General features: G+C 35.7%; 1 protein-coding gene across 1 annotated transcript in view; it reads left to right on the forward strand.

Moving 5' to 3' along the window:
* The first annotated feature begins 4,173 nt into the window (after positions 1-4,173).
* Positions 4,174-17,239, forward strand: part of LOC107550400 (transcription factor AP-2-delta-like) — a 70,691-nt gene continuing 57,625 nt past the window's right edge. The window contains exon 1 of the mRNA XM_016231664.1: positions 4,174-4,255. The gene's annotated coding sequence lies outside the window, so the exon portion shown is untranslated. The remainder of the gene's footprint in view (positions 4,256-17,239) is intronic.

Consider the following 17,239-nt stretch of genomic DNA (forward strand, 5'->3'; position numbering starts at 1 on the left):
GAAAATTAAATTTACTAAAACTAAAACTAAATAAATGAAAGCTAAAAAACCTAAAAACGAAGAATGCTGCCTTAGTAGCTATTTGAAATAAAATGAGTTTAAGTACTAAAACTGAAATAAAAATAAAGCAAAAATAGAAATTTTGAGACAAAATAAAATTACAAAAGCACAACAAATTTACTGAAACTTAAACTAAAATAAAAATGAAATGTGAAAACAAAAATAAAAGCTAGTAAATAATATGATGATATATAATCAGGCTGATAAACATTTATAATGTATCATTCAATATTTTTTCTCTAAAATGAGAATGTGCTTCCACTAGCAATAGTAATCATGGCAAATGGCTTTGATATTAACTTAAAAGGCCATTGTGCATTTAAAAAGGCCTTTTGACATGTTCCAACACCATCTTACTGTTTTAATAGGAAATACGTCAATACAATAAAATGATCAGTCTTTACGTAATCACAGTGCCCATTAGCATGCTGGAAACCACAACCTGGGGGGATCACCGTGGTCAAGGGATGAGACAACAAGTCGTAAAAGCTTGAAAGGAAGGTATAATTGGTTATAAAGAAAACAAAGAAAAAGAAAGAGGGAGATAAAGAGTGGCAGACAGCGATAGAGGGAGAGCTGAACTAAGGGATAGGATTTATGTCTGGATGAGTGTGTTAGAACCGAGGCCCCGGGCCATTCTGAGAGCGAGAACCGTAACCTGCCTAAGGGAAGAGGGACTAGCCTCTGCTAACACAGGTGAGCACATGCAGTTTTAATACAGCTGCTGTAAACATCATTACACACCCTTAGCACAGGCTTCAGAAGTATTTACAAGGCACAAAATATCTCCATCTTTCATGAGGTCTTATGAGCAGCTCATTTAGATATGACATGTTTTTGTGACTTGATTACTTTAGAAAGACTACACTGTAAAAAAAAAAAGAAAAAGATTTTTCAAATTGTCAATAAATCAAAGATTATTGGAATAGGTTTTACAGGAGGGCGGGGGGCTATTTTAGTCTTTCTGCTTCAAAATTTCATGTTTAATTTAGTGTGTTACTTGCTGTTTCTTTGTAATTATTTGTGAAATATACTATCAGTTTCTGAGTGAAAATGAGTAAATCATAGTTGCGATATCTGTATTTATTGTGCAATATGCATTTTTTTTTTTTACTGGTTGTAGTCTCAGGTTGTATAGTTTCCAGCATGCAAATGTGTGAAATTATGTAAAGAGTTAATTATGTATAGTTAAAGCACTTTGGCAAATGCTGTTTTAACAGAAAATACAACAACAGAGCAAAAAAAATTTAAATAAATCAAGCAACACCAAGACTGTGGGTTCAATTCCCTGGAAATCTGGTGGTGGTCCAAGGTTTTAGTTTCCAGCATGCAAATATGTAAAATTATGTAAAGAGTTCATTATGTATAGTTAAAGCACTTTGGTAAATGCTGTTTTAACAGGAAATAACACAACAGAGCAAAAAAATTAAATCAAGCAACACCAAGACTGTGGGTTCGATTCCCTGGAAATCTGGTGGTGGTCTCAGGTTTTAGTTTCCAGCATGCAATTATGTAAAATTATGTAAAGACTGACTGTTAAAGCTCTTCTGTGCATGGTTTTCTTTCCTCTGTTAATGTATTTTCTGTTAAAACACCAAGCTACACCAATTGTGGGTTCGATTCCCAGGGAATCTGGTTGTAGTCTCAGCTTTTAGTTTCCAGCATGCAAATGTATACAATTATGTGAAGACAGATAGTTAAAGCGCTTTGGCAAGTGTTGTTTTAACAGGAAATACAATAACAGAGCAAAAAAAATCAAGCAACACCAAGATTGTGGGTTCGGTTCCCTGAAAATTTGGTGGTAGCCTCTCAGGTTTAAGTTTTCGGCATGCAAATGTGTAAAATTATGTGAAGACTGGCAGTTAAAACTATTCTACACATGGTTTTATTTTCTCTGTTCATGTATTTCGTGTTAAAACAGGATATTTTGGGGAAACATGTTGAAGAGCCCTTTTTTAAATCACCAATAGCAGTTTACAAAACTTTCTTGGAGCTGAAACGGTAATTCATGTAAGCGACACCAAGATCATAGGTTCGATTCCCATGGAATATGGTTGTATTTTGAGGTTTCAGTTTCCTGCATATGTGTAAAATTATGTGGAGACTGATAATTAAAGCACATGGTTTTCTTTTTTATTTATTTATTTATTTAGTCATTTAGCAGATGCTTTTATCCAAAGCGACTTATACATTTCTTTCCTCTGTCAATGTATTTCCTGTTAAAATAAAAAGCAACACCTAGATTGTGGGTTCGATTCCCAGAGAATGAACAAGTTGCTTCTATCAAACGCGTAAATGCAAAGGTGAATGCAAATGCATAACTTGTGAATGATGTTAATTAAGTTTTCATTGTGGATGTTGACTGTACTGTTTGTTTTGCACGTTAAGCAGGCACAACAAACCACATTTCCCATCATTCCATTTTGCAGCACAGGAATGAGAATTTTCTTGTAAAATGTACTCCAATAATCTGTTTTATTTACAACTTCAATAATTTCAATTCTAAAGTGTTCAACTTTGGCACATGCATTTATATTTAACAGACACCTGGCACTAAGACATTTTCTTGTGTTTCCACAGAAGAAAGAAATTCATACAGGTTTAGAATGGCAAAATGACGAGTCAGTTATGACAGAATGTTCATTTTTGGGTGAACCGTCTCTTTAAGGGACTTAGCAACCACCTAGCAGCCAAAACACAGCTCAGTTTTGTAGGGCCAAGCACAACTCACTTTTGTTTCTCAGAAAATTTTTAAAGTGTAATGCTAGCATGTGCTTTTATGCACTATATGAAGCATGTGATATTAGACATTCAGATGCTGCGATTGTGACGGTCTGAACCCTCCCTCGACAGACACTCGTTCTGCATATGTCATTATCATAATGAGCACGCACGCATAATTTATAGTTTCTTTAACTTTAATTAACGCAACCACAAATAATATTATGAATAATAAATAGCTGCTTTGAATTTAATTTCCTTTTTTTTTTCTTGCTTTGACTTTTTCACCAGTTGTTTACCACTTTTTTTGGTCCCGTCCAGCAAAATGCACACTAACACGCACCTTTATGTGCTATATTGCGCTGTTCTCTCCTGCATGTAAGATTTATTCTCACATGTATCTTTAATTCGTCCATCAGAGCGGAGTGCTGTTTGAGTTGAGAGGGAGGCAGGCGGCTCAAAGCAGACGTGTCAAACCAAAGTAACAACCTTAAAAAACGATTTCTCATCAAATTAGGCTGCAGTCCTGTGTCCCACAGTACCTCAAATAAAAAGCAACCATCAATTATGGATATGACACTCCTTCCAGACTGGAGTTATATATGTGTGTGTGTGTAGCATTTAGAGTCTCTCTCGCTCATATTTGCTGCAGCTCCTCCCAGGTGTGCTGCTGAACATTTAATGACATCCTCAGGGCAAAACACTTAAGGGTTAACCAGTCCGCAACAGCCCAGAAATACACACACACACACACACACACACACACAAACAAACTCCTTTAGACACAAATTGACCCCTCTAGCTTCCTTAGGTCAGTTTTCCCTGGACTGGATATCGGTAGGAAATTCAGCTAGTCGGTTTCATCTGTTCTCAACCACAGTCTCTATAACCGATAAATCGAGACGGTTATTTTCTGGTAGTGCGGTGTATTCGGATCATACTGACCAAAAAGGGACAGTTGTGCTGTGATTGGTTGTGTGGGAAAAATAAAGTTTAGACCAGTTTGGGTGTTCTCTACTATTAAGTACATTTTCATTCACTATTGTCTTGATAAGCAAGATAAAAAATTAAAATCACAATTGCATTCATATTACATGTTTTCTTTTATAACAATTAAAACGTGGATATGAATTTTAAATAATTTCACTACTTCTAAAATGTAATTTATGAAATGTATGTTTCTTCTTTCTTTAATTAAAAAAAAGAAAAATTTCATTTTATTTTAAAATTAATTTATGATTTAAATGTTTATACGTTTTAAAATTGTATGCATTTTATATAATTTTTTTTTTTATAATTTTCATTATTTGTTTATGTTTCAATTCAAACGTTTTTTCATGTGTCCTCAAAATCTTTCAATTCCATTTTCTCTTTGTAAAATCCTTAGGAACAAACAAAAGCCAGTTCCTGAATGACATCCTCCTGCAGGAAGTGACATCATAATGGGAGGAAGTCAACAGCAGCACAAACATCAGTGAGTATTCGCGGTTGATTTGATGAATTCCGTCATGTTTTTTTGGTGTAAGTTGGTTTGTCTCATTTACAATAATGTTTGGCACTATCAAAATTTCAAAAGATGGTTAAAAATCAATTATTAAGTTGACATCTACATTAACAGTCATTGGACAATTACTGAGCAATTGCTAACTTTAGTTATATCGGTCAGTTATTAATTTAGAAAAATTATTATGTGGGCTAACTTTAGTCATATTAGTCAAGTTTTGATTAATAAAGTCTATTATTTTTAAGTCTAAGTCTCAAATGATTTTTGCTACTTAATTTACTTTGTTAAAATGAGCTAAATCAACACAATTCATGAACAAGTTGTGACAATTTCATTATGTTTATTCCACTTGTATTTGTAAAATAGATCAGTAAAACAAATAATATTTACATTATATTAATATAAAGTGTTTTTGAGTACAGGGAAAGGCTTGCCAGTGTTTAATATTCAGAGATTTAGAGTCCATGTTATGGTGGAGATTAGATTTTTTTGTGCTCATTCTGTTAAAGGTTATTTTCGGCTTACTCATCCCATGCACTTCATATACTGAGAACAATTTATGTTTAGTATATTTTGGAGTTTCATACTTTGATTTTATTGTGTTTAATTCAGATTTCCACTACACAAGATTTTTTAAAGATTTTTTAAAACATTTGTTGTACAAAATTAACTGTGTGTAACTCAAATTAAGTTAGCTAAAGACATTTTATTAAATTTTTTATTATTATTTTAAGAATTGTTCAAATGGTTTAGAAATGCACTGCTGGTTTATTACTGACACAAGTCGGTCAAGATGGTTATTGTTGCAGGAAGGCCAGCATAAAAGTGCCTAAAACACACTATATGCTGTTAACCAGTAACATGATGGATTTAACTGGTCATTTAAGCTGGTCACTAGGCTGGTGTTTCTCAACCGAGTGAAGCATTACATAGCTGATTAGACACTGATTCTCTTAGACATAAACAGACTGTACACGCTGACCTTAGTCTCTGTCGTGCATTTTTCAAACTTCACCAGTTTTCAGGTTTTTATAAACATCTGCATCAGGGGTCCCATGAGGGCAGGGACATCCAGGAAAGACCAGAACACACACATTTACACATACACTCCGTTTGGCGTGGACGCCCCCCCTTTCCATGCTTCCTTCCGCCTGAGTTTCCATAGCAGCATGCAACAGCCAATCAGATGGCAGGGCCGTAGCGCAGACTGGCAGATTTGAGCGCCTGACACTGACACGGCCCGTCACCGTGGAAACCCCCCCCAGGCACTGTAGCGGTGGGGGGGAGTGTGTGTGTGTGTGTGTCTGTGTGTGTGTGTGTGTGTGTGTTGTCTGGGTGAGGATGCTAAATGGCCTGCTGTCTGTCAGAGCTTACCCATCATCCTTTGCATGAGTTCAGTGTTTTTAGTGTGCCACGATGAGTGTTTGAGTGACATTTCACATAGTGAACGAGGTTTATGTAAGTAGTTGTGAGTTATTGTGTAAATGTGTCGACGTCTGTCTGGTCTCAATGTGTGTGTTTGATGTATTGGTGACACTCATGAAACCTGTCATGTCAAGATCATGGCCAGCTCATGTTTCCCTGCAAAATCCAAAGAAATTATAAATTATGAGCTTAATCGATCACTTTTGACCATTCAGGTCAATATCTACAGTTAAACATGTTCATATATATATATATATATACTGTATATATATATACATACACACAGTCAAACCGAAAATTAAGATTTTCACCAGATATAATTTTTGATATTTTTTACTATTGGGTGCAGGACACTATAGTTTATTTATGTAAGTGAGGAGAGCAAAATAAGGTAAACTGTGACATATTATACCCAAAAATTCTTCAGAGTGGACTACCAGTAAAATTGATAACAATTTGAGACCAAAAATTATTCAGACACTTTGACCTGACCATGTTTTGCTTAAGTGTTATCTGACATTATCGAGATTAATTTGTTCTGACAATTTAACTCTGAGTTCTTGTCATATTTGATTACCATTTTCTAAACTATAGTGAATAAACTGTGATAATGTGTGAAATGTTGAAGGTGTCTGAATACATTTTGGTTTGTCTGTAATTGTAATTGTTTCTTGTTTAAATCATACTACAATCTGATGACAGTCATCATGAGAAAAATGGAAAAAAGTTTTTAAATTATGAAAATGAGAATTTGGTAATACATTTTCAGTTTAAGCTAAAGTGTAAATTTTTTATTACTGTGATGCAAAAAAAAAAGTACCTCCGAAAGAAGATGTGATGTGATTATCAAGTGTTTATACACCATGCATGGTAGTGTCTGTTGTAATTGCTGAATGCTAATTTAAAAAAGTCTATACTGAAATCATAATGTCACAGTGCAAAAAACAAAACAAAAAAAAATCCTATTGGTCCTAAAAACAGACTTCATTTTATTTATGAAAAATGTCATTTCTTACATTTCTGTTTTGATTTTGAGCTGAAATGTGACCTGGATTTGGTTTCATGAGATTCACGGGTCTAGATACATGTATGTATGAGAGTGTGTGTGCGAGGAATGTCAATAATGTCAGATTTTCAGCTGATCGAGGCATCGCTCCGTTTCACCGGCTCTGCTTATACACGGCTCTCGTCTCTCTGCCAGCATCACTCTCAGCTCATCCTGTCTCTCTGTCATTCTCTATACATCTCCTCAGCTCTATATGTTCACTCTATAACCGTCTACGGAGTACAGCTCGCCTGCATTAATTCAACTCGGCTTCATTAAACCTGACCACTGGAGAATAAGAGTCGTGCGCTTTCAGCTGTGTGTGAGGAACACCGAATTAGTGTTTGCATTTATGTAAGGATTGAGAAAATAATTCATGTGGATACAGTAGGAATGTGTGTGTGGTGTGTGTTTGGCTCTTGGCAGCTCATTACAGCTCAGCAGGTAATTGGCCAGACAGGTCGCCCCAAGGAACCCTGGGAACAGTGCTGGGGGGCAGGAAATGAGCAGTGACCGCAGCAGACCACTCAAAAACCCAGTGTGTGTGTGTGCGTGTGTGTGTGTCATGACCATGCTATTAATCATACGGTTAGCATTCACAGCCGCACACTCATCATACTGCCTTAATAATACACACACTGTTTTTGGTTGATACTTTTATTTAATTGATCAAAACAGACACTAAAGACATGCTCCAAAAGCTTTCAATTACAAATAAATGCTGTTCTTTTCAACTTTCTATTCATCAAAGAATCCGGGAAAAATGTATCAAAACATTAACCCTATCAAGCCTCATGTATCATATTTGATATGCACATTTTGAAGGCCTTCAAATGATCAAAACCTGTTGCACACAATCTACTACATACCTTCTGTCATCTGATTGATAGTTGATATTTTTTAGCAAGTAAAAGGCCCCAATAATTCATCCCTTTTAGATCGTGGTCCATATGTCTCTTTACTCTGAATTGTGAACATTTGAAATGTCTGCTGTTGTCCAATAAAAACCCAGGCACATTTTTGAAGAGCATTTCATCAGGAAAACAGATGTTGTGTACAAACATCGGATTAACATCTTTTAAAAAGCAGTTTTACATACATTCTAAATCATACACATCTTAAATACATCTTCTAAATGTCTACATGACATCTGATAGGAAACATCTTAGAGACGTATTGCAGATGAGCAAACACTATAAAAAAAATCATGGAAATGTAAATGCAGGCATCAAATTTGATGTATGGGTGCTATCAGGGAGCCATTATTTGTATGTTTGTATTTATGTATTTTCTGTTTTATTTCATAAAAAAAAACAAAATCAAAACATGGCACCGGATGTGGGCCTCCATGCCCATATCTTATACCGTATGATTTGAGTAGAGGGCAGTGGGGGCCCACATCAATATTTTTTCAGGGGCCCAGAATTGCCTAGCTATACGGCCCTATCACATCACAGTATGCTGAATGTTGCATTTGTCATGTCATGAAAAAGCTTAAAGGTCCTTCATACTGACTGCGATTTGCTGCGACAAAACCACCAGAAGTCATTCGTTTTCAAAGAGCTGGCGGTTTGAGGCGACGTGAGCGACCGCGACCGTTAGAAACACAACAAAGTTGAACAGAGTTTAACTTTAAGCAAATGAATGGTGACGAGATGTGGCAACTCTAAATGAGTTCACATAATGCAGTTGAGAAGGAACGGCTACTTAAAACCAGTAAAGCTTCAGAAAATTAGAAGCCTCCTACAATTGAATTGTTTTGTCTTGACTTCAATATGAGTCTGCTTGATTGTGGTTTTGCATTTACTTTAATTTATCTAGAATTATTCAATTTGTTTTAAAGTGACAGTAAAGGCATTTACAAAAGAATTCTATTTCAAATAAATGTGACCCTGGACCAAAAAACCCAGTCATAAGGGTCAATTTTTCAAAATTGAGATGTATACATAATCTGAAAGCCGAACAAATAAGCTTTCAATTGATGTATGGTTTGTTAGAATAGGACAATATTTGGCTGAGATACAACTATTTGAAAATCTGGAATCTGAGGGTGCAAAAAAATCAAATATTGAGAAAATCGCCTTTAAAGTTGTCCATATGAAGTTCTTAGCAATGCATATTACTAATCAAAACTGAAGTTTTAATATATTTACGGTAGGAAATTTACAAAATATCTTCATGGACCATGATCTTTACTTAATATCCTGATTTTTGGCATAAAAGAAAAATCAATAATTTTGACCCATACAGTGTATTTTTGGCTATTGCTACAAATATACCCTGCGACTTAAGACTGCTTTTGTGCTCCAGGGTCACAAATGCTGTTCTTTTTAACTTTCTATTCATCAAAGAATCCTGAAAAATGTTTTTTACATTTTACATGAAGCAGCACAACTTCTTTTTAACACTGATAATAATAATAAATGTCTCTTGAGCAGCAAATCAGCAAATTCAGAATGATTTCTGAAGGATCATGTGACACTGAAGACTGGAGGAATGATGCTGAAAATTCAGCTTTGATCACAGGAATAAATTACATTTGAAAATATATTACAATAGAAAACATTTATTTTAAATTGCAATAATATTTCAAAATTTTGCTGTAGTTTTGATCAAATAAATGCAGCCTTGGTGAGCAGAAGAGACATATTTCAAAAACATTAAAAAATTACAAACCCCAAACTTTTACACAGTCGTGTATATTTGTAGGTGAATCTTATGATGAAATATCTGCGTCATAGTTCACCCAAAAAAATCAAACTGAAGCAAAGAGAAATTATATTTTGCATAAAAGAAAACAAGGCCTTTTTGTAGAACAATTATGCTCTATTTAATACATTAAATTCTCATTATTGTAATGCAAAGCTTTCATTCTCATTTCTGTAATGCACTAATAAAAAATATCCTGTATGGACACAATTACATTAAAAATCAGCATAATTTAGGGGCAGTACAACAAACAAATTAAATGGCGTAGAGGGAGGGGCCTCACTTAGACTCGCCCACTGGCATGTATCTAGGAACTATAGCAGTGATGTCATTTAAACTTGCTTATGAGACCCACATGAATTGCCATTTAGGACTCATTTTACTTCTTTATTCTGAGTGAAACAGTAAAAGACCTAATCTAAATTGATTCAGAAGAAGAGCAAGTTATTATTTTTTTTAAGGTTACAAATATCTTGTTTTTTCTTTGAAATAAGGTGCACTGATGAATAATTGGAACGTGTGCAGAAAGTAAATGAAGCCAGTGTTAATGATTCATGTTGACTTTAAACTTCGTTTGTTCTACGGACTTGAATGATGCCTCAAATCGTGCAGCTTGTTGTGAATGTGATGATATTAGTTTTCTTAAAGGGGTCATATGATGTTGCTAAAAAGAACATTATTTTGTATATTTGGTGTAATGAAATGTGTTTATGTGGTTTAAGGTTAAAAAAACACATTATTTTCCACATACTGTACATTATTGTTTCTCCTCTATGCCCCGCCTTTCTGAAACGCGTAGATTTTTACAAAGCTCATCGGTCTGAAAAAGCGAGGTGTGCTCTGATTGGCCAGCTATCCAGTGCGTTGTGATTGGCCGAATTCCTCAAGCATGTGACGGAAATGTTACACCCCTTACCATACTGTGATGCCTGCGGCAACCACATGTGACGACCCCGGGCTGAGCTCCGCTCTCTCTCTCTCTCTGTGTGTGTGTGTGTGTGTGTGTGTCCTTTTTCCGCTGGTAATGAGAGTTCCAGTTTTCAACAGTGCATTATTAGAATTCAATCCTTAGTTTATTGGCCAGAAAAAGAAGAATACTTTTTAAAGTGAAACATTTTAAATGATTATTAAATTTATGTATTAGTTAAATTTTTATGTTTTTATATATTTATATATTTAAAAATATTCATCTATATTTCAGAAATATGTTTAATATTTTAATTTTATTTTTAGTTTATTCAATCCTTAGTTTCTTGGCCCCCAAAACAAAAATCTTAAAGAATACTTTTAAAATTATTTTAAAGGTATTTATTAGTTTATTTTATATATGCATATTTTAAATAATATAATATATAAACAATATTTAGAAATATATTTAATACTTTCGATTTTTATTTTGATTTGATTAAATTCTTGGTTTATTTGGCTATAAACAAGAATCTCAAGTAGGATACTTTTTTTTAATAAACCATGTTTTATATTTTTGGAAAATATATATAATACTTTTAATGTTATTTTGACTTTTATAAATTTTTCGTTTGGCTAGGCCTATAGAATTTTTTTTAAAAAGGATAACACTTTTAAAAGTATTTTAAAAATGTATTTAATGTATATTGAGAATATATTACATTTATTTTTCATATTAATATTTTATAACTAAATGTAGTAAATATTTTTAATACTTTAACAACTTGTAAACACTGATAATGTGTTGTTCACATAAATGTTTAAACATGAGGAGGTAATACTTGACTTCCCTGATCCTAAAAACCTTGGGTTTAGTCAAATATATTGATCTGTCCAGAGAATTTGTCAATTTTAGGTCTAGTGTTTTAAGAAAGTAAATGTATTTAAAGCCAAAGTGTGTCATTTAGTATCACTAAATGGAATTGTAAAAATAATCAGATTGTTTTCAAACAGGTTAATGGAAACTTCCCTCCTTTATTCATTGGCCAGCAAAGCGCCATTGGCATATTCTGCATATTAACCTGAAAATAAGGTAATTCATAGCAAAAAATGACACAATTCAGCTTTAAATGCAGCAGGTAAGTGAAATACCCCCACACGCGTACGTTTACCTTATATTGTTCATCACAATTCGGATGCACCCACCCCCAAAAACACACACAAACACATGACCAGTCTTGAGTCTGCTAATATTGCTAAGTGTTGTACAAAAATCCACTTTCCATGTGTCTGCCCAGACGCTTTAGGCAGAATTGCTGTGCACGTGTGTGTGGGAGACAGATGTGGAGTGACAGGTTGGGTAGATTGGCCCATGAGCAGTAGTCGCCTGTGGCACTGACATCACACACACATACAACATGCTCAGCCTGACTGTGGGCGATTGTGTGTGTCGAGTGGGAGGATTCGCCACCGCACCAAAAAACCACATAATGAAACGCTGTTGGGGTGTTGGGGAGAGGGAGGAGCATGTGGCCCCGCCCACTGCAAGGCGTAGAGGGAGGGGCCTCACTTAGACTGGCATGTATCCATGTATCTAGGAACTATAGCAGTGATGTCATTTAAACTTGCTTATGAGACCCACATGAATTGCCATTTAGGACTCATTTTACTTCTTTATTCTGAGTGAAACAGTAAAAGACATAATCTAAATTGATTCAGAAGAAGAGCAAGTTATTTTTTTTTTAAGGTTACAAATATCTTGTTTTTTCTTTGAAATAAGGTGCACTGATGAATAATTGGAACGTGTGCAGAAAGTAAATGAAGCCAGTGTTAATGATTCATGTTGACTTTAAACTTCGTTTGTTCTACGGACTTGAATGATGCCTCAAATCGTGCAGCTTGTTGTGAATGTGATGATATTAGTTTTCTTAAAGGGGTCATATGATGTTGCTAAAAAGAACATTATTTTGTGTATTTGGTGTAATGAAATGTGTTTATGCGGTTTAAGGTTAAAAAAACACATTATTTTCCACATACTGTACATTATTGTTTCTCCTCTATGCCCCGCCTTTCTGAAACGCGTAGATTTTTACAAAGCTCATCGGTCTGAAAAAGCGAGGTGTGCTCTGATTGGCCAGCTATCCAGTGCGTTGTGATTGGCCGAATTCCTCAAGCATGTGACGGAAATGTTACACCCCTTACCATACTGTGATGCCTGCGGCAACCACATGTGACGACCCCGGGCTGAGCTCCGCTTCGTCCATGGTGAAAGCCGATCCGACGATGGACAGCACGAATCCAGCTATCCAGTGCGTTGTGATTGGCCGAATTCCTCAAGCATGTGACGGAAATGTTACACCCCTTACCATACTGTGATGCCTGCGGCAACCACATGTGACGACCCCGGGCTGAGCTCCGCTTCGTCCACGGTGAAAGCTGATCCGACGATGGACAGCACGAATTTGAAGTATTTCCTCAGCGACCAGCCCTGATCAGCTCCAGGCATGACGAAGAGGATATCGTCCTCTTTTAAATTGCATCATATGACCCCTTTAATGATTATGTGGTGTTTTTAGGTGGTAGACAATAAAGCAAGTGAAAACATACCATTGGTGTAAATTGAAATATAGGGACCAAATCCACATCATAGTCACCCAGAACACCCTAGCAACTGCAAAGCAACATACTATAAAGCATGCAGAACATGGGTTGCCAGATTAAGGACATGTAACAGATGAGTGCAATTCACAGTGGAAGGTGACTAGCCTTACATTTCAAGTTGATTTATCAATGTTTTAATATTCCTCTGGTCATAGAGCTTTTTAGATGGATAACGAGACTTTTTAGATCAGGTAGAATCTGTGATCTCTGACCCGGTTCGTTTGCTGGCTTCCATGTCTGCAGTACGCAGTGTTTACTACCAACTGGCAACCCGGGGTGTTGAAATACTGTTGGGTAAACTGGCAGTGGGCGGAAACAAAAACAGACTAATAACTAGCTGTAGCATTGTGTTTTTAGAGAAACAAGTATGTGAATTTAGCACGTTTCTGAAATATCTGCAAACATATTATGGTATTTTTATATTTAGCACAGTCAAAAAATGACATACAACACCTTTAAATTAAAATAGAGCGAGGCAGAGGTTGCATGTAGTGCCTGAAACGCGTCCCTGAGCCGGGTTGGAGGCGTTGTGTAAAAGCCCTGTCACAGCATCACTGGGAAATACATGGCAAACACACACACACTCGCACAATCCGCTGATCAGAGACACAGGCACGGCCAATTTGCACTTCTAAGCATCTGCCTTAAACCACTGCATGCGTGTGTATGTGTGTGTATTCTAAAACACCTTTTCATGAAGCAGAAAATGTACCTGTTAACCTGTTTGACACATCAAAGTGCTTAACTAATAGCTAAACATTCAGCTGCTGCTTTATTAGAGGCTGTACAGACAAACACATATATTACACGACTGCTTAAAGCATCAGCGCATCATGCCCTTCACAGCTGTGCTAAATTAAAGCAATAGTTCACCCAAAATGAACATTTAGTCATCAATTACTCACTCTGATGTTGTTCGAAGTGATTTCTATTAAGATATCTATCTTTTGCAAAACACTAAAGTGGAACATATGAAGGCTGTTTTCTTCCATGCATTTACAACGATGGGTATTAAAGCTTTCAGACATCAAAAAGATGCAAAATCAGCATAAAAGAATCATAAATGGTTTATATGACTCATGCACCATATTTCCAGTCATGCAGTAATTTTGTATGGAGGAACAGACTGAAATGTATTCACTGAAAATTAATTCACAGAATCATTCTTGTAACTTTTGAATCAGTTGCTCATGTTTGAAAAAGTGGTCTGAATGATTTGTTCATGAATTGAACTGATTCGATTCTAGAGTTCAACTTACTGACACACTGGAGAGAAGGATTATCAGTGAATAACAACATTCATCTCCGTGATGTAGACTACTTTTATGTCAGATTTGTGGTGCTTTTGTATCCTTATTGATGCATGAAAGCTTCAGCCCACTTCATTTTAATTGCACAGGAAACAGATTTTCTCATTTTGTGTTTGGCAGGAGAAATATATGTCATGAGGGTGAATAAATGATGACGCTTTTCATTTTGGATGAACTGTCTCTTTAAGAAGACAAGGCCTTATCTTCTGTCTTAAAAAAAATGCTTATAACTTTTTTCGCTGTAATAACTGCCCTGCACATTTTAATGCCTGCACAAGTTTTATACAGGTATTCAAGTTTTTAGAGGAAAATTAAAAAGCTTTCTATTTTGTGCATTTATGTATGTTGAAGTGAAAGAACTTTTATTCAGCAAAGATGCATCAAATTGATCCAAAGTGATAGTAATCACATTTTCCACAAAAATATGAAGCAGCACAGCTGTTTTCAGCATTGATAATAATCAGAAATGTTTCTTGAGCAGCAAATCTGCATATTAGAATGATTTCTGAAGGATCATGTGACACTGAAGACTGGAGGAATGATGCTGAAAATTCAGCTTTACATCACAGGAATAAATTACATTTTAAAATATATTCAAATAGAAAACTTTTTTTTTTAAATGTAATAATGTTTCACAATTTTTTTTGCTCAAATAAATTCAGCCTTTAACAGTTAAGATGCATGATGGATGTACCTTATTGCACAACCTTGTATTCATTTCATAGTTGGTAACTGAATCAGCAATGTTCCAGTGTTCAGTGAATCAAGGCTTTTGCTAGTGGCTACATTTTTTCACAACATACTGATTTACAGCCTGAGTCTCTAGTATTTGCCAAATGATCATCATCCAGCAATCAATCAAACCAAAACCGACCACATCCAGTCATCTGAACATCTCTGATCAGCTGTGACACTGTGCAGGTCGACGTGCATGTATGTTCCTTTTGCTCTCCACCGCTTCTCTCTCAGACTACCCAAAGCGAGCCGGACAGATTGAGTCCAAACGCTGCACGGAGGCGTTTAAACGGTTACCAGTGCTTAACACAAAGTCGACGGACTAATTGACACAGACAGCAAGAAAATCGGATCTGTCTTAGAACATCTCTCTTCTGCTGGCTCCCTCTCTTTCTCTCCCTCTTTTCTTCGGACGGATGAAAGGCCATCATTCCATCATGTATGGTTAGTTTTCTTCATAGCCTGAAGTGAAACAGGAAGTTCTTAACTGTTCAGTGGCTTTTGCTTGAGGCAAGGTTCTACCCTGCTCTCTCTTTCACTGTCTCTCGCTTTCTTCCCCCACCCTTTAAACACACACACACACACAATTCTGTTCATAGGGCATCTGCCTTCATAACCATCTATGCTTAATGGTAGAGGAACGTCTCAGCAGAACCGTCTTCACTGGCTGTTGTTAAACTTCAGAGCTGTTCAAGCTCACACTGAAATGTAGATGTTTTTACTAAAGAAAATAGCTGTGATTTTACAGATCAAATGTTTGGATATCCTTGCATTAAATAACAAAATATCAAAGCAAGTGTCATCAGCACTTGTTGGAACGTTTTTTGTTTTTTTTCAAAACCGATTTCACTTTTTTGAGCTGTTTTTACAGCTCGTCTCGCAATCATTTTTAGTGCATGTATAAAGTCAGTTCCCCTCAAAGTCAATTTTTCCCAGTGACTGATTTTTCTGATTTCCAACCAACCGTATTTAAAACTTTGGGCTTACGAGGCTTTGATAACATTCCTATCAACCTGCCATTTTCTTCTAATTTTAGTAGTATTATATACAGGAGTTTGTCCTAAAATGAGAGTCAGCATTTGGCAAGCAGAAGAAACTTCTTAGACTGGATATTGTATAGTATTTAAAATCTAAAAAGCAGCTTTTTGTGAAATAGTTTGCTTAAAAATATGCTAGTACAATTTTTGTATAAAATTAAATAATTGATATTGTGTTGCAAACAGTGACTTTCAGACATTTTAAGTGTGACTTTGAATGCTGTTTTAGTATTATTACAATTGACTATTATAGTATTTCAAAATAGTTTGAATTAGTTTTTGATTTATATTTTCAATTCGTTGTATTTTTGTTTAAATAGTTTAGTCATTTTTGTTATTTGTTTTTTAAACATTTAAAATATATTTTTTTATTTATATTTCATCAAAGGAATAATTAAAAACTAATTGGGGTTATATATATATTCATCTAATTTATCTACATCTAATATAAATATCTTTTAAAAATGTATTGAAATTCATGTAATATATATAATAACATTAAAAATTTCAGTAAAAAAATTATTTTATTTTTATTTTTTAGGGCTCGACAGACAGACAAACAGACTGACTGACTGACTGAGAGATAGATAGGTAGACAGACGGACTGACTGACTGACTGACAGAGAGACTGACTGACTGACTGAGAAATAGATAGGTAGACAGACGGACTGACTGACTGACTGACAGAGAGACTGACTGACTGACTGAGAAATAGATAGGTAGACAGACTGACTGACTGACTGACAGACAAACAGACTGACTGACTGACTGAGAGATAGATAGGTAGACAGACGGACTGACTGACTGACTGACAGAGAGACTGACTGACTGACTGAGAAATAGATAGGTAGACGGACTGACTGACTGACTGACTGACAGAGAGATAGATAGATAGATAGACAGACAGAGAGACACAGACAGACAGACAGACGGACGGACGGACGGACTGACTGACTGACTGACGGACTGACGGACTGACGGACGGACTGACTGACTGACGGACTGAGAGATAGATAGGTAGACTGACTGACTGACTGACTGACGGACTGACTGAGAGATAGATAGGTAGACTGACGGACTGACTGACTGAGAGATAGATAGGTAGACTGACGGACTGACTGACTGA

The sequence above is a fragment of the Sinocyclocheilus grahami genome, unplaced genomic scaffold (assembly GCF_001515645.1).
Source record: "Sinocyclocheilus grahami isolate Dianchi unplaced genomic scaffold, SAMN03320097.WGS_v1.1 scaffold397.1, whole genome shotgun sequence".
Taxonomy (NCBI): Eukaryota; Metazoa; Chordata; class Actinopteri; order Cypriniformes; family Cyprinidae; genus Sinocyclocheilus; species Sinocyclocheilus grahami.